Below are 19,719 nucleotides of genomic sequence, written 5' to 3' on the forward strand. Positions count from 1 at the left end.
GCGATTCGAAGGAAGAAGGGATAATAGGAAGCAATATTATACACATATATGTACATTTAATACATATATATACATAATACACATATATATCTATATGTTTATATATATATATGTATATATCGTAGTCGTAGTATTTGAGTAGAAAGAGTGGGGATTTGTCAGAGTGGAAAAGAGGAGGGGGAGTGGCGCAGGAGGAAAGCGCGGCAGAACCGAGCAGCCGGCAGTCTGCGCACGGACATCGATCGAGGTTCACGTTCCGCATTTACCGCATCCGTCCTGTTCTCTCATTCGCACACACTATTCCGTTTCCTTCCTTCCTTCCTTTCTTCCTTCCTTCCTGCCACCTTTCTCTTATAACTCCTTTAAACTTCCTTCCTACTTGAGACATTATCATCGCAATAAAATACACACACGCGTGTATCAGACTCGAATTATTTGATCGTAATCGATCATCGATCTTTTATATTTGAATTTTGTCCTTTGATCCTTAAATTATTTTTTGTTTTTCTTTTCATTTTATCTCCTAGTGTTTTATTGTGTGCGGAGACATTTTAATATTCAATTATTATCTTGTGAATTTTGTGCTTGAGGAAGAAAGAGGAAGAAAAAATAGGAGAGCGAGAGAGAGAGAGAGAGAAAGAGAGAAAACGATCGATACATAAATTTGTCCTATGGTTTCTTCCTGCAAGTTAAATCGATCGATGTTATCAATCATAAGAGGGATGATCCAAAGACAATGAATCTTCGTTGATCCTGTTATTTCCGATTCTTGTGAGTATCTATTACATATGTAAATGCAACTTATTGTATTTGTTTTTTTAACTTTATTTGAATTTTGTTAAAGTGTTTGACGTTTGTTTGACTGTTCGCATTATTATTTTTACCACGTGAAAAGTGATTCATTATATATATATATATATTTACTTTTGTAATATTTATGAAGTTTATAGATGTATACAAGGGAATAGCGTGTTCGATTGTAATCGTTAAAGATAAATACTATAATTTGAAATATTTTTATTATTAATAAATAACGATGTTATACATATATATACCTACATAAAAGAACGTTATTTAAAAATCGATCGATCTTTTTTTGTACGGAACGAACATCAGTGCAAACGTTTGTGCAAATGTTTCCTATATAAGTGTGTATGAAATAATTCGTTAAAATCAATTATATTTATTATTATTTTCTGCAGTTGGCTGTTTCTCTGCATCCAACGAAATTTCCATTTACGTTAGTTCCGAAACGTTAGAAAGTGATGAACTGCCTAATAAATATTCATCATTCGCGCTGGTTTATGAATTATTTCATCGTTGTGCACTCGTGTTTTGTTTTAAATTTGAAATTTGGTTGTTGTTGTTGTTTATTATTCTATGTTAACTTAATTAGGTCGAGAGAGAGAGAGAGAGAGAGAGAGAGAAAGTGAAATGTTATAGTTTTAGGGGATGGGAGAATTTCGACTTGAATTTTTTCAGGAAATTAACATCGACGATAAGATAATAATATTTTTTTAAATCTAAAGATCACATAATCTATTTCCAGGATAAACAATACCATTAGAATTTGAGTTGGCACGCAATGTAAATGTTGATACAAGTATTCCGATGGAAATTAATTGTAACATTTGTTTTAAATGCTTTTCAAACTTATCGAACTTTAAATTGAATCTTATGCTGGAAATGTCATTGAATTTATTCACAACAAAATGTAAATTGAATTTAATTACAATTGCTATAAAACATATGACATAATTATTAAATTTAGGAATCTTTTTGAAAAATTGATTTAAAATCATTATTGTATTTCAATTTGTATTCATAAAAAAAAAAGAAGTAATTTATATATATATATATATCATCAAATAAATCAAACAAATAAATAAAATGATGCAACGTTCGTGTAAAAATAAATTGCGAATATATGAACTAATTAAGATAATTGGATTTGGAATGTGTGTGGTAATTGTTTCACTCATCCCATATACTTGTGTATATATAAATGTATATATACATATACACATATATAAAGATACAGATTGATGGATAGAGAGAGATAGATAGAGAGAAAGAGAGAGAGAGGGAGTAGAGATTCAAGTTTGTATATAGTCGTCTCTCAAAACCGCAGGTTCGAGGGCCGGGTAAACGCGAAAGGCCGCGGATCGATTTCGCGAGTTGAGGAGGGCAGCTCGTTGGTACGGTTTCCTCCTCTATGTATACATATATATGTGTGTGTGTGTGTGTGTGTGTGTATAATTTCGTGTGCTTCACTTCCTCTCTTTTCTACTTCCGGTTAATTTTACTTTCGCACCGAAAATTTACCCAACGTCCGTCGTCACAACGTTCTTTTCACGCTGTTGCGTATATTTTCTATTTTATTTAATTTTTTTTTTTTTTTTTTTTTTTTTAATTGAAAAAAAACTTCTCAAAACTTTTCTTATCACTAAAGTGTGCTTACTATCGATGTATCGTTTATGTAACAATTTTAAACTTTTTCTTTTTTTTTTTTTTCTTTTTTCTTTCAACGAACTGGAGTGAAAGCAAAGGATTAAAAAATACGATTGCAAGAATCCGATGAGAGATCTTAAAGTAAATACGAAAATATTTTTTGAATTTTACAGTAAACGCGAAATGTTTGTTCTCGTCAAAAATGATATGGTCGACGTGATTTAATGTTAAATAATTCCAAATTGTATTAAATTCTACTACCCTTCGCGAAAAATATGAGAATTTTATTTTTTTGTCTGATAAAAATGTATTAAAAAAAAAAAAAAAAAAAAAAAAAAAACTAATAACGCGAATGTAATAGATAGCAAAATTATTTATCTATTTCGTTAGATCGTACGTTTGTTGTCTTAATAATAATAAAAGTACGAAAGGAAGAAAGACTGTCGATTCTCGAATGACGGAGTGTTAGAGGAAAAATACCAGAACAGATTCGCAAGATGCTCTTACTATCTCTATCTCCTCACTCTTTATTTCATAAAGAATATGATGAAGAAGAATAAGAAGAAAAGAGAAGTGAAGAGAAGAGAGAATCGCTAGTCAGAGTTTATTTGAGTTATTACGGTACATCCGATTACTGCTCCAATTTGCGAATGTTCCTGGCATGTCATTTAAAAGATGACGACTAGAACGAACCTCTGTCGTCGTATTTTCTATGCATTAAGAATCTTTCACGAATAAATTCACGAAGAAAACTACTGTCTTTCTATATCTTTTTCTTTATCTTTCTCATTTTCTATTTCTTTTTCTCTTTTTCTCTCTCTCTCCCTCTCTTTCTTTTTCTCACTTGCGCATATCAGACTCTTTTCTTCCGGCTTTTTGAAAGGGTGGCCTAGCATGGAATTCGTTCCACTACGTGGATGATACGACCCGAGTTTGGCCTCTTTTCTTCTTCCCTTCGTTTCCATGTCGTTGCATCCGGTGCATCGAAAATAAAAAAAAAATAGATGTGTCAACCTACGGGCCTATATATCTGCATTTATATGCATATACAAACATTATATAATATATATATATATATAAATATTAAATTATAAGTTGTGTTATTAATAATAAATAAAAAAATTAACTGTAAAATGTAGTTATCATTATAGTCGTAATAATGTGACTGATATATTTTAGAATGATGATTTATATTATTAATTGTTTTATATCAAGTGTTAGATATAGATAACATCATTGCAGTGGTAACTTTTTTTCTTTATTATTATTATTATTATTATTATTATTATTATTATTCTATTACAACATTTAATATTATTAATTTTGATATAAAAATTATTTTATTTAACAAAAAGTTAACTTTTTTTTTTTTTAATTTTTTTTATCATAATTAAATTAAGAGTTATCGCAAAAAAATTGGTAACAATTCTCTCTTATCTTTAATGTGTGTGCAAGTTAATCTAGTGAACTCCGACATGCGTACGTGACGACGATTATCAACACGTTTTGCTGTCTACTTTCTTTAATGAACATAAAATAACGGGGACAATTATATTCAGGTCTCGAATAAAATTGCAAGAAGTGAGGAAGAAGAAGAAGAAGAAGAAGAAGAAGAAGAAGAAGAAGAAGAAGAAGAAGAAGAAAAAGGATAGAGATATTTTAAACTTATATCTTATTCATTGTATATATATAAAGATCATTAAGTGTCTCCATGAAGAAAAAGATAGAAAAAAGAGAAAAGAAAGAGAAAGAGAGAGAGAGAGAGAGAGAGAGAGAGAGAGAGAGCTACCATTACTATACGTGATCTCATCGAATTTCAGAATCCTCGGACTTCCTTTAAACGTTTGAATTTAACGAGCGTGTAAAAAGGGTCATACTGCGATTACTGACCTGAATCAAACGCCTACGATTTCATCTTCCTTTTGCGTTAGACATAGAAATCGAGATTGATCAAAATCATGCGAGTAGATATCTACAAAGAAACAAATAAAGATAGGAAAAATCGTTTTTTTTTTTAATTAAACATAAGCATTCCTTAATTAATTTTTTGTATTATATTTATTGAATTTTTCCGTGGTATAATTTTTATTGTATAACTTTTCATTTAAATAATTGTTTATGAAATTGTCAAAATTTTCATTTCGATTTTATAATCGTTCATATTTCTTATTTTATTTACTGCATCGTATTTTTCTGTTTTTTTTTTTCTGATATCGATTCATAAATTTGTTCATAAAATTGTTTAATTATTTATCTTTGTAATTTATAGTATCATAAAAGTTAAGATATATATATATATATATATATACTTACTATACATATATATATATATCTTTTTAAGATTACTGTCCATTGATTTTCGAGTCGTATTCGAAACGTTTAAAAGCGCTTTTACGACGATTTGAAAGGCTGCTACTACTACTACGTGCGTATTCGTACTGCGGAGTCCTTCGCCTTCACCTTTAAAATCGATTAGAAAAATGAAGTCGGAGAATACTTGCCGTGTGTCCTATATAACCAATGCTGTTTACTAACGTAGTATACATAAGTGTAAGAGTAAGAGTAAGAGTAAGAGAGAGATAATACACAAACGCACGCGACAATAAGACGCTCACGCGTGATATGGTCGCATGCTATCGTACCTGATCGCTCGTGCGTGGAGTTTCCTATACTTTCATATTCAACATACTTAAGATACATAGGTATATAAACACACAAACACACACACACACATATACACATGTAAATATATAGCAACTATATTCTAACTTATCTTTTCTCTATTTCTCGTATGAAGTAATAGAATCGTCGGAAAATTACGATACTTTCTTACGCATTTCAAATATTTTTATTTTATCTATATTTTTAATCTTTATTTATTATTATTTTTATACAATATTATAAACAACATGAGTGCGTTTAATAACGTCCGATTAAATTGTATCAATGAATTTAAATTGGCAAAAAAATAAGACAAAATTTTTGGTCAATGTTTGAAATAATATCGTAATTAGTAATTTTTGCAATTGAACGTAAATGTTGTTTGTAACGAACAAATTTATAATTTAAGATTTTGTTATTTATGTTCTATATAGAATAATACGATGAACAAATTTGTGATATTTATTTTTAATGGAACTTTTGAAAACGTAAGTTATAGTAGGTATCATTTATTTCTCGTTAGAAATGAATTCGTCTAATTCGAGGATTTTACATTAGGAGACATATCATACCCCGTTTTCCTAGTTGGGATATATTCGTTATTCATAAGGTTTGAATCGGTCTGCGGTAGCGAATTAGACGACGCTTATTGGATTTTCTCGGTGTGGTGTCATTCCACTCGGATTTTCAACCGCTCCATCCACCCACGATTTTCGTTGAAAGAAGAAAACGATGTCGTTTGAATGATAGTAGTGGTAAGCTTTCTGTATGCATGTATTTTACAGAAACGAAAAATCTTTCTATTTCTGTCTCTTTCTCTATCTGTCTGTCTGTCTGCTTGTCTGTCTTTCTATCCATCTGTCTGTGTTTTCTGTTCTATTTGTCTGTCTGTTTGTCTCACCGTTTCCTCTCTTTTTCTTCTCCCAGACGACGACGACGACGACGTAGCATTCGACGCGAATCGCGAAAGTAAGCAAATGTTAAAGCGGTCGATTCGCTTTTACTCGTCCCATATTTGTGAAAAAGAGAAGAAAATGCAGAAAAAGAGAGAAAGAGAGAGAGAGAGAGAGATGGAGATAAATATATAAATGTATAACGTGAGTCTTTTTCTAAAAGAGTATCTCAACGGATTAAAAATATAGTTGAATTTTCGCTGAAAGCTCACGCGTTTTCACTCACTTGCGATTTCTCTGCATTTAAACGAAAAAGAAAAAAAAAAAAAAAGAAAAGAACAAATAAAAAAATACAACGAAGAAAAGAAAGACAAAATAATATTTATTGGTAAATCTTTTTTTGTAAGGGTGCATCATCTCTTTTTCATTTCGTATTTTATTTTTAACGGTAGATATTTGCGATCGTTCGTTGAAACAAATTATCGGTTTGTCTTATTTTTCATTTTATAGAATTCATTTATTTTAATTGAACATTCGTTCGTTTAAAATTGTTCCTTTTTTTTTCTATAATTTTTTTTATTTATCAGTTATTTTACAATTAGTTTTTATTTTCTTCTTTGTCTTTTTCTTCTTCGAATAGTGAAAAAAAAAAAATCGTATTTCGAATGATCGTTTGGACCAACTAATTTTAAACTTCGTTCATTTATATCTTTCATAATAAAATGTTAAAAGTGTTTGTGTGGAACAACTGCGGAAAAAGTTGAACTTTTCTAAAAAAAAAAAGTCGTTGAAACGATAAGTAAAAAACGTGATCGGGGTGAAATGAAAGTTTGAAGTAAGTTGACTTTTCCTTATTTTATTGTTTACCTTCTTTCTTTCTTTTTTTTTTCTTTTTTTCACGTGAGAAAAGAGATTTGTCTTTTACTTCTCAACACTTTTTTCCGCTCTATATTTTTTTTTTTTTTTTTTTTTTAAATCTTATCTCGATTTGTTCACCGTGTAGAAGATAACACCTTCTCTATGTCTATAATGTTCTCTATCTGTGTACATTAGTTATCTAATCTATACTTTTGGTCAATATCTGTCTACTTAATATCTGTGTATGCACATCTATTTCTTCTCTAGATTTCTCTATTAATATTATTAATGTTCTATCATTAATATTATCGTGCGTGTATTTGTGTGCGAACTACTTCGTGCGTGTATTGCAAATATTATTTTTATTTCTTACTTATTACTACATTTCTATGTGTGTACATTACTCTGCACACTATGTTTCGTGCATCGTAAATTTAATTTTTAATTTTGATCATTTTTTTTTGTTTGTTTTTTTAAATCTATATATCATATTTTTCGTTTATATTCATTTCTCTATCTGTTATTCGTTTAAGCCAATATTTATATTTTCTAATAATTTTTTTTTATATTCGTCTCTTTTTTTTCTTATTTTTTTATATTTTTCCAATCTATATCTTATTTCAATTTTATATTTATTACTTTATCTATTTACGTATTCTTTTCTCTCTCTCTCTCTATATATATCTTTTAAAAATTATCAAATTTTCTTTCCAATTTTCTGTATCTTTTCACCGATATTTGTTGTTCCGTCAACTCTTCGAGATTTCTTCTCGAAGGTAAGGAGAAAATTTTGGTTAGGTATGATTTTCAAACTCCTACGCATACCAAGGAATATAAATCGTTTTATTATAGTGCATATAAATGCACGGACGCGGGAAAGAAGATAAGATAATGTCATTTATACGCGCTGACATGCATCTCGAAAGTCAACGGCCTCCTCGGCTATTTACTGTTTACCCGAATGATTTGCGAAATGAGAGCATATTTATTACTTTTTTTACTCTTTTTTTTTCTTTTTTCTCTCTTTCTCTTTAATCCGAAAATATACTTGATGTGAATGATGAACAAAATCATTGTCCGAAAAATCATCAAGAGAAATAATTGTAACATAATATAGTTCAATGATCGATATAACAAAACAAAACAAAACAAAACATACGGAAGCGAAGATAATTAATTAATAAAAAATTAGTATGTAAATCATAATATTTATCAATCGTCAATCATATTGATAATATTTCATCTCTAACGCATTGCTAACGATATTTTAATAATGCCATCTTACATAATCGTAACATCAAATGCATTATTATTTGAGATTAGAAACGATTAGAGTATTTGCAACAGCAAAGAAAACTAATGTTCCCGTTTCATCAACCTTTTTTTCTTTGAAACACTTTAAAAAGCAAACGAGGAGTAGTAATAGTAGTAGTGATAGTAGTAATAGTACTAGTAGTAGTAGTAGTAGTAGTAGTAGTATAGTAGTAGAGTAGTCGAGAAGTTTAACTTCTTACGAGAGGGAACTCGAGTTGAGAGTTTCTCGTGAGTTCTTCAGGTTCCTCGAGTTTCTGCAGTCCTATAACATACACAATACATACACACATATACATATACATATATATGTATATAAAATAAATGCACTGGATCTAAGCTGTCCTAACGTAGAATTGGAGTTTCATTGCTGGTAATTAATCGAAGCGTTTAAATATAGATTAATTTTTCATTTTCAACGAATCACACATCCTCTTTTCACCCTTATTTTCCTCTCCCCCTTTTTCTCCCACCCCACCTTATTACCACTTCTTCATCCTCATCCATTTCTAGTAGTTACTAACTATAACTCGTAGCACGTAGAAGTAACTTTTAAAAGGAACTTCTCAACACTGTCGGTCGGTGTTGCACTCCTCGAGATAAGGAAAGGAGAAAAGAGGAAAAAGAGGAAAGAAGGAGATAGAGCAGGAGGAGGAGAAGGAGGAGGAGGAGGAGGAGGAGGAGGAAGAGGATATAGCAAGAAAGCGAGAAAACCTGCTCGACGCGTTCTCTCCGAGAGTTCTTCTAAATATATATGAATAACGATATATAAGTCGTCGATGAGCGATGCCACGCTGCTTTAATCCAGACGAGACAAGCGCATGCTTTCTTTTTTTCTCTTTTTTTCCTTATGAAGTTCTCGATACGCTCCTGTGTGTAGGTAACCACCCTTTTCCTACTTCTACTTGCGTGCAGGTACTTATTTATTTAGATATGCATATACTTTGCTCAGAATATATATATATATATATATATATATATATATATATATATATATATATATATATTAATAAATGTTAGATTATAGTCAATAAGTTATTTCGTTTTTTCAATGGTAAATAAAAAACAAAATTATTTTCCAAAATAATCTATTATTTATAAGTATAAATATATTTCTAACTAATTTTTTAATAATACATTGATTAATAAATAAATAAATATTAATATAATTCAAGTTCATAGATGAATAAAAAATTAGATTATTCTTTTGTAATAGTAAATAAAAAAAAACGAAATTACTTTTGGAGAGAATAACTCATTATATTAATGAATTTATATATAGTATAGTCTAATAATATAGTTTTGATGCAATATAATAAATATATATTGATTCATTATAATAATAAATATATATATATATATATATTTATATAACTCCCTGTCTGTAATTGGATGTGTGTATGTGTATGTTTGTTTATACTTGTTTGTCTTTCTTTTTCCTGTCTTTTTCTACTTTTCTGGATGAGTTTTTCTTGCATGTTTTTCTGGGTATATATGTGAAAAGAGGATGAAATAAAATCTATATGTATCTTCAACGATCGACTTCTTGATATAAAATTAGTTCTCCTCTTTGGTAGATCGTAAATTATCAGCTTAGTCCTACGTATATCCGAGCAACACGGATTTCCAAGGACTTTATGCGTTTTCACGTTAAACGAAGGTGCTACCTTGCGTACGCGAAATATCTTTCTTTTTACACCGTGGACTTTCTTTACTTCTATCTATGTATATACCATGTATTACGTGTATGGTGTATACATATTTACAATTAGATATATTATCGATGGCATTAACGAGATAAACAACATTTTTATTATAACGTTTTATCGTATAAAATTATTCGCTTTTAAAAAGACAAGTTTTCTTTTTGTTTCTTTTTTTTTTTATTATCTATTCATTATTATAAGTGTCTATAAAATAATGTCAGACTTGTTTTGAATATTTCATAAAAATTACACAGAAGATTTAAAAAAAAAAATTTAAATCATTATTATATTTTTCTCACGTTTCTTAATTATTCGTTATTTTATTAAATAATCAATGAAGTCTTTTTTTTTCTCGACAAAACTTCTCTCTCTCCCTCTCTCTCTTACTTTCTTTCTCTTATGGGATTGTAGTAAAATGCAAGATAGAGAAAGGGTTAACATTTTGTTTTGGTTTGTTTGTTTCTTTTTACGCGCGAGCAGCTTATCAGGAAGTTAATAAAAATCAGCTCATTCGAATTCGGAGTAGTCGAAGTACACAACCGCCTGTGGTGTCCCATGAGAAAAATGAAGTAAACGAGAAAGATAAAAGGAAGTAGTAAGGAAGGAAAGAAAGAAAGAAAGAATGAGTGAGAGAGAGAAATAAGGATAATACGAAGTAAGGGAGAAACGCGGTCGTTCCTATCGTAAATCATCGACGAAAATACAATAATGCAGGAGAAGAGGCGAGCTCGCGCCATAAACCAAATCACATCGGTTGACCCTGCTTGACCTCCTCTGCCTCTTCTTTTGTGCGACACATTTTCTCCCTTTTACGCGTTTTATTTCTCTTTCTCTTTCTTTCTTTCTTTCTTTCTTTCTTTCTTCCTTTCTTCCTTTCTTTCTTTCTCTTTCATTCTTTCTTTTATACGTCCATCGTTTGTATTTTTTTTTTTATTTTGTACCTCCCACTACTGTGCTCTTTTATTTCTTTCTTTCGTCGTCCTTCTTTCCAGAAGAATGATCTCCGGATTCTTCACATTCTTCATGAATATCATCATTCATATAACTCTTTTTTTTTTTTTTTTTTTTTCTATGAAAAATCTACGCCTAAAGTATTAGGCACGTGTCAATTAGTTGTACTTTTATCTTATTTATTTTCTATTTGCTTCGTCTCCAAAGAAAGATTTCTTCTTTCTTTATTTTTATTTTTATTTTTTTTAGTTTCTTTTTGTATTAAAAATTCTTCTTCATAGAAATAATAATAATAATAATAATCATCATCATCGGGATACACGTCAATTAGTATACTTTAATAAATAATCGTAAAAATTGTTAAAACCTATTCCTGTACATGTGCATGCGCAAATATATGTTACAAGTTTTGATCATTCGCCACGTAGGATGATAGAAAAATTAATTCATTAACGTTAATTAGCGAGAGAAAATGTAGCTATGAAATATTTCTATCATTTCACGTTGTGGTCAGTATGTTTATGGGATATGTTGCAATGCTGAAATTGACCTATACGGTGTGCCAATGGCCTTCTCGGATATTAAACTCGCCTGATCTCGGATAATCTTTTAAACATCCTTTTCGGTCCCTTGGTTGACACCCACGACAGTAGAGATATGCTTATGCGTGTTAGGTGTATAAGTAGGTGCATGAATTCGAAATGCAAATCGATTAGGCGGAGGCGAATTGCATATACGTGTTAATAAACATTTTTATTGCATTTATTATTCGTAAAATATAATATCCTTTCATTTTATATTATTTTTAAATTTCAAACTTTCGTTATCCTATTTTTTTTTCTCGATCAACATTTTATCGACTATTAAAGTCATTCTATGACAATTTTTTTTTTTTTTAGAATTTTTTCTTAATATGCATAATTCGATCGATCTCGATTAAAGTTTGAAATAATTCATTCTAATTATCGATACATTGTGTATGCATTGAATTGATAGAAATGATAACAATTATTGATCGAAAGGAATTAGAATCTGGAAACGATCGATGCGTGACGATGAAAAATCGGAAGGTGACGTGATTCTCGAATTATGCATCGTCTCGAATAATACGACGCTTACTTAATGCCAGTGTGAAAGTCATTGAACGACATGCAAAGTAGTTTGACCGATCGATGCACTTATCGAATGCATTTATCGTCCATTATATTACCTCGCTTTAGATTATTTTTCGACAATGTTATGGGACGGCATTATTCTCGCGTTAGAGAGAAAAATTTCTTCCTAAGAGAAAGGTTTGAGAATACTAATTTTTTACTTTTTATCGTGCGATCAGTGTTATCGATTTATTCGAAATACGTGATGGAATTTGCTTAAAATAATTCATACAAATTAATGATTAATCTTACGATCTATTCGAAAGTAATATCTTATAACCACGATTGATATATCATCTTACTGTATGTAACATACTAATTGCATAAAAATTTGTTTGTTTTTTTATTGATTTAAATTTATCTTTAAAATAGTCCCACAATCTGATCATTATTATAAATCAAATAATTTGAAAGAAATCAAATATATTATCAAAATATAGAGTACTATCTGACAGGAAGTATTAAATCAAGAGATAGAAATGTTTTCTAATAAATTCTAATAAAACAAAAGATAAAAAAAAAAGAAAAGATTCTTTCAATCCTGCTCGGCAGGTTCAAATTATTCCAGATTTCCACGAGGCCACTTATCTTACGATTACTTCTTTCCTTGTTGCATTAATCCAACGGATGATCGTCCTCTTAGGATCAAGAAGATACTCATTGGTTTCTCGATGTAGCTGCATCTGCTTCTTCTTCTTCTTCTTCTTCTTCTTCTTCCTTCTTGCATTTTGTTGCTTGCACCGATTTCTTCTTTTTCTTCTTATCCTTCTTCTTCTTTTTCCTTAGCTTCAATCTTTTTATTATTCTTTCGTTCCGTCGTTCAGTGCAAGCACTGTACATACAAACTTACATATATATGTATATACATAGATACATAGATAAATGTATATATTTATATTTATATATATATAAATACAAAGATATATAAAGAAAGAGAGGGACTACTGCGTTCCGCAACTAGCAGCAGCAGTAGCTGAGTAAAAGAGGAGGTAAACTAGTTGTCCAAGCGACACGGCATTCCGACACCCGTGGCATTAAAGTCCCCACCGATATTCACGTTGTCGTTACGGCAATAACTTCAACGCACCGACAAGAAACACTAAGAGAACACGAGAAAGAAAGAAAGAAAGAAAGAAAGAAAGAAAAATGAAAAAGAAACAGAAAAATAACAAGAAAAGTAACTGATATAGGTAACACGATGCGTTACAATCATGTCTTTTAAAGTATCTGCCTTTTAAACACCGGAAGTATCAACGACGTGCTATGTTTGAACTTGTTTTCTTTTTATCGTTAATCGTTTAACGTGAAAACTTCCTAGAAAATTAATTCAAATTATTTCTTGTCCTCTTTTTTATTTTTGAGTATACGGTTTGTCGAAATCATTAACGAAGGTAATATTTAGAAAATAATTATTGTATGTCATCGTATTTGAATTAGTTTATATATATATATTATGCAACAGAATGATCTTGTTTGGTACAATCTAATTGAAAATCGTTTTAAACCGGTGTGATTTAATTAGACAGATTTCTCGTATCGATTTCTTAGTGAAAATTAATGGATAAATCGTGACGACGCTATCGAGTCTTGAGTCTGAGTTTCGTTTCTTTCGAGATCGCTATTTAATTTCATTTATCATTTCATTTTCGTATTTTTTACTGTCAAACGATTGTATCGAAACTCCAGTGAAAAAAAAAAAATTGTTATATTAATAACAAATGATAAGAAAATTCTATTCGTTTTAAATAGGATTATTTTTTTATATTTTTATTTTTATGTTTTCTTATTTTTCAAGTCCTTTAATTAAAACATTAAATGCTAAATGAAATAATTGCAAGTAGGTATGTATATATATATGTATACATATGTACGAGTACGAGTACGAGTACGTTAAATCGTTAATGAATATGTTTTCATTTTCCAACGACATATATTTAAGGATTAATAAATAAAGATGAGCGTGTTTAGAGTGATTAGAAATTTCCTCCCTCTTCCTTATCGAGATAACGGATTTACAAGGACTCACGTACGTGGTTAGTTAGTTTCCTCTCGCTATAAAGACAAATGTATAACTTCCTAAGCCGGTTAACGTGTAATTGCACTTCGGATAGGTAATTGCATCGTGGTAAGCGAGAAGCACGCTAATCGATTTGATCGACGCTTTCCTGCGAGTTCTTGCCAGAGATCCTTTTGTTATTTTCACGGCTTTTATGCATATATATATATATATATATACCTATATACATATATACATAATTTGTTGTAAATAAATAAATATAATAATTTATATTATTAAAATATATTATATATTTATTAATTTGAAATATACATTTATAATTTATAAAATATTCTTTTTAAGTACAAATATATTAATAAATATGTTTCTATATATCAACAACAATAATTTGACATAATGTAAATAATCATCCTTTTGCATTATGGTTTTCTTTCAAATGCTAATGATACGGGCTCTTTGCTTATTTTATCGATCGTAAATAACAACGGCACGATCTTTTGACGTGAAGATAATCTTTCGTATTATTAGTTACTATAAATCTAATTGTATTATAAATTTGTTACGTGTAAATATATGACGAAACATAGATAGGATTAAAACATCACATTTAATTGAACGTTAACATAAAAGTATAATTATGTAATTATTACAAATAACAAAACGAGAGAGAAGGATTAAAATTAATTCTAAATTTATATTAAAATAGATTTATTGTAAAATAATATACGTATTAATTAATTCGAATTGTAAATAAAAATTATTTTAAGATCTACTTTAAACTAAAAAATAAATTCTACAAATGAGTATATTTAGTAAGGAGAATAAACATTTGATCGATATGAGAATTTAACGATTAAGAAATATTATAATGACTTATTGTCAAATTGATGTATTATAATTTGTAAGTAATTTTGAAGTATATTATATATGATAGCTGGTTAAACTTGTATATGAGTATATATGTTTGTGTGTATACCTATAGATTAACGTTTAAAAGCTTCTTCAGAGAGATGGTTCAGTATAGACGAAGAAGAAGAAGAAGAAGAAGAAGAAGAAGAATAAACGATAAAGAAAAGAAAAACTCTTTTGATTTTAAGAGGAGCTACTCGGTTCAGTGAACATTCGAAGAGGCACGAAGCGTGTCCAGAGGCTATTAAAGACCATCTACCTGACCCTAAAACAATACTACGAGAGTCCTGAAGCAGGTGCAACGGGCCAGCCTTCTTTCCACGTGGCTCTTTCTTTCATTCTTTATTTATTTATTTCTTTCTTTCTTTCTTCCTTTCTTCCTTTTTCTTCTTCTTCTTCTTCTTCTTCTTCTTCTTCTTCTTCTTCTTCTACTCTCACGAATCAACTACGTAACGGAGTATCGGAATAAGACCTTTGATCCTCGCACTTTATTCCGAACGATCGGATCGATCGGTTCGTTCTAGACGAGAATTAATTCAATTAAGGGATTAATTAGCGCGACTCCCTGTCACTTCCCAGACGGCTTCAATTTACATTCGGTGAACATTAGTATCTCTTTGATCGGATATTAACGATATAGTACTTTAGTTCAGACTTTTATAAAGTCAATATATATTTTTGTATCGTTTTGTTTCTTTATCATTCACTTTGATTTGTAATATTGTTATTACGAAAGAATAATAATTTGATTTATTTCATCCTAATATCGTAATATAATGATAATAAGTATTTATTTATCGATGTATTTTATAACTTCTTGTATTTGATTTTACGTTTATTGACGTTTCAATTCAAATAAATCGTTTGATACGTGTTTCGAATGAGTCATCATCCTGCGTTCTTCGAAAAGATCATCGATCGATTCGTAACACATAAAAAAAAAAAAAAAAAAACAATAAGAAAGAAAAACAAACAAACCAAAAAACAAATCATAAGAATAAAAAAGAGAAAGGATCATTCGTAAGGGTTCAAGGTATCGATTAAATTTCCTCGAAAGGACAAGGAAATACTATAGTGGCACGTTCGCATTCCACGAGGTGCACTTCCGTAAAGGGATTGGATCGTGGCAGTCCGGAGGGGATTTCCGGTGTGCGTATGCGCAATGAAGCTTTTTATGCGGGCGGACAGAACGTGCCACGGGGCATTCGAGTCATCTTTTCTCATTCAAGCGGAAAGAGAATGAGAGAGAAAGAGAAAGAGAAAGAAAAAATGAAAGAAAGAAATAAAGAAATAAATAAAGTAAAAAAAATACAAGAAAAAAGAAGGAAGATAAAGATAAAGATAGTGGGAGTTACCGGTGGAGAGAAACAAACCGCAGAATCTTCTTCCAAGTATCAGACGCGTATTGCTTGCTCCCGGCAAAATTCTCATTCTTCATTAGAAAATATGAATTTAAAAAACTAACTTTACTATCTTGAAATATAATTAAAAAAAAAAACAAAAAAATAAATAAATAAATAAATTCTTTTTCTCAACGTTTTATATTACATTATTATTTGAAATTATTCTCTTATATCTTAACGTTCTATCGGAATTTTTGTATTAATTATTCGTATCTTTATTTTTTTATTTTTTTTATTTATCCTTTAAAAGATATTTCTGTTTTTGATTATAATTTATTTTATGATTTATTTGAATGATTCATTATAAATGGGAAAATTTATGTTCAACATCGAATTTAAAGCCTCAATCGATTGATTTTTCTATTTATTGAGTTTCAAACATGTAGTTATATATCCTCAATGGAATTTCTATTTCTTTATTTCTCCATTTCATTCAATCTTATTGAAGAGAAAAATAAAATATCCCCGAAGGCAATACGCTATCGTATTGTCCAAATCGAATGAAAAAATCGGTAACACGTAATTATATCGTAGCTAGCACAAAAGAGCATTGTAAGCGTTAGCCAGATCGTTCCGCGTACGTGAACCACACTGGAAAGTCTCCATGGTAAGTCTTGGCATTGATAGTAACATATAGATAGAAAGATCCTTTTATCAAGATAATGGCTATCTTAAAGGAGAATCGTTGTTTTCTTTTGAAGGAAATCGATCTCTTCTTATTTTTGATACAAAACATTAAATGATATAAATAATATAAAAAATATATTATATTAGATTGTTAGGAATGTAATTTCGAATAAAAAAAAAAAAGTCAAAATTTAATTTTTTATTGATTTTTCAAAGTAATTAAATATTTATTTAATCAACATTCGAAACACAATGAGTGTTTTAAATTTGCGTATGAAGTGTCTTGTCACCATAATGTAAAATGATTTTGTGGTTTAGAGTTAGGTTGGATATCGGTGAACGTGATTAACACAGAGAATTTCCGTAAGAAAAAAAAAGAAAATTATTTTACTAAAAAGGGCAATGTTATATATGTATAACGCGTTTAGTTACCTGAGTATTTTATTAATTCTGGTTATAAAGGTGTTATCTTACATTGTCCACGTGTTACATAGGCCTCATCGAAGAAGTATCGAATGTTGCACGGCATAAGGGTAACGTTAAACAGGACCAAATTACATAAAACGTTCTTTATCCTTGTCCTTCTCACTCCTTCTATCAGATATAATATTTCTTTTTATTTTTTGTTTGTTCTTTTACTTTTTGGATTTTTCTTTTTTCTTTTTTTTTTAATTTTTTGATTCTTTAGTTCACGCGTGTTCTCGTTTATCTTAGAATTTATTTTTCATTGTTTTTTTTTTTTTCATTTCGATGTTTATTCTCTTTTCTTTTTTTTCTTTTTGATTGATTGATTTTTTTTTTTTTTTTAATTTTATTCAAGACACACGAGACACTACCTCGAGGATAGTCGTGAGTTTTAAGCTTCATTTTCCGACTCATTGAATACTTCAAGAGGTATAGGATATATTTTTCATATATTTTTATTTTATCTTGATCTTTTGTTAATACGATCCGATCTGTTTTTAATTCGATAGGGTAAATTAATAGTGTGGGATGATGTACGCGTGGGTGATGATGTATTTTTTTCATTTATTTTTTTTATTTTTTTTTATTTTTTTATTTGCCGTCGATGTATTATTAAGTTTGACGTACAATATTTCGATGATCAAGTTAATTATTATTTGATCGATATTTCTTTTTCATTTTCCAATAATAATTTTTTATTTATTATAGACAGATATATGTTTTTGTCGAGTGTTCATTTTTTTTTTTTTAAGTAAGCGTAAATAAGGAAAAATTGTGCAAAATTTATTAGAAACAAGCAGTTGGAAAATCGCTGTTATTTCTTTTTTTTTCTGTTTCTTTATCATTTGAAATCCCTTTTATCTGCTTCATATATTTCGATTGGAGAATGGTTGAACGTTTACAAGGTGGGTGAGGGTGGGAGGAAGGGAGGGAGATGAAATAATCGTATAAGGTAGAGAGATTCTATAAGCCGTAGATGGTTCGCAGCCGAGTAACAGTAGCAGCACCAGCATCAGTACCAGCAACAGCAACAGCATCTTTACTCTGGTCCGGTCTAGCTAAGTAAAAACTAGGATAGGCTTAGATGGTTTACCACCAGCGGTGCTACGAGATAACCGTTCGAAATAGAGTCTAACTAAAATAACATGTACAAGTATTTGAATCTCTAATGATTTCCATTTGTTCACACTTGTTTCTTTTTTTGTTTTTTTTGTTTTGTTTTATTATATTTTACTATTTCATCACAATTAAATCTATCTAATTGGTTATAATTTTGTTTTCAAGCTTCTTCGTGTTCTTCTTTCGTTTTTATTTATTTATTATTCTTTTTTTTTATTATCAATCTCATAAAATTACTTGTAATTTTTTTTTTTTTTTTAATAATTTTTTCCTCCATTTAATTGGTAAGAAAATTATTTCGAATAATTTGAATAGACGAAAATTCTTCAACATAATTTTATACATATGTATATATATACGTATTTTTGTGTTCGTATTATTATATATTTATTTAAAAATTTCCTTTTTTTTTTTTTTTAAAAAAAGAGGATGCAAACTTATAAGATCAATTATAAAATCTTCTTCCTCGTTCTATGATATTTCTTAAGAGCATGATTTCAACGGATGTTCTATGCATGGATAGAAAAGATGAGTGCAAGAAATCCAAGGTTGCTGGCGACTTTAATGATCCAGTTTCTTCAATGTTGCATATGTCGATCTATGTAAGTGTATGTGTATATATATATGTGTATCTTTAATTCAACATTATGCATTCGTTCATCCGGCTGTGCCACGTCAAAGATCGCACTCTCCTTGTGTGTTCTAAATCTCATCAAGAGAATTCTAGCAAGAACTTTTATTTTTCTTTCGCGAGTATCATCAAACGATACAAATGCATTTGATACAATTGCATCATGAGTGATACAAAAGAAAAAGAAAATACTTTCCTTGCTTCGTCTATTCAATTCATTGAATTATAATTTCATTGATATAATTATTTTCTCAAACTTTACTATTATTATTATATTACTTGTGATTCACAATTTCCAAACAAATAAAATTTCCAATTTTATTATTCAACGTGTGCAAGTAGCATATCCTCTAATAGAAACTATTACATTATAATAATAATAATAATACAAAATTATGATTGAAAGGACACACACGCCCAAGCATCGGCATACACCTATCGATTATAATCGAAACAATTTAAAAAATAGTAATTTATAAGAGAAGGAACGAAATTTCTTGAAGCTAATGACACACCTGAGTAAGGTTAGGGTATATATGTTATAAGCATGTAATTAAAGGTAT

At 29.5% G+C, this 19,719-nt stretch overlaps 1 protein-coding gene across 2 annotated transcripts in view; it reads left to right on the forward strand.

The window, feature by feature from the left end:
* The first annotated feature begins 200 nt into the window (after positions 1–200).
* Positions 201–19,719, forward strand: part of LOC107064275 (uncharacterized) — a 68,479-nt gene continuing 48,960 nt past the window's right edge. Inside the window, exon 1 of one of the 2 annotated variants that reach the window (XM_015316734.2) lies at positions 201–771. The gene's annotated coding sequence lies outside the window, so the exon portion shown is untranslated. Of the gene's footprint in view, positions 772–2,174; positions 2,199–19,719 lie in introns of those variants that run through there. The other variant, XM_089177622.1, reaches the window with a different exon arrangement.

This window comes from Polistes dominula, unplaced genomic scaffold, assembly GCF_049000335.1.
Source record: "Polistes dominula isolate Pdom_NZ unplaced genomic scaffold, Pdom_raw_medaka contig_373, whole genome shotgun sequence".
Taxonomy (NCBI): domain Eukaryota; kingdom Metazoa; phylum Arthropoda; class Insecta; order Hymenoptera; family Vespidae; genus Polistes; species Polistes dominula.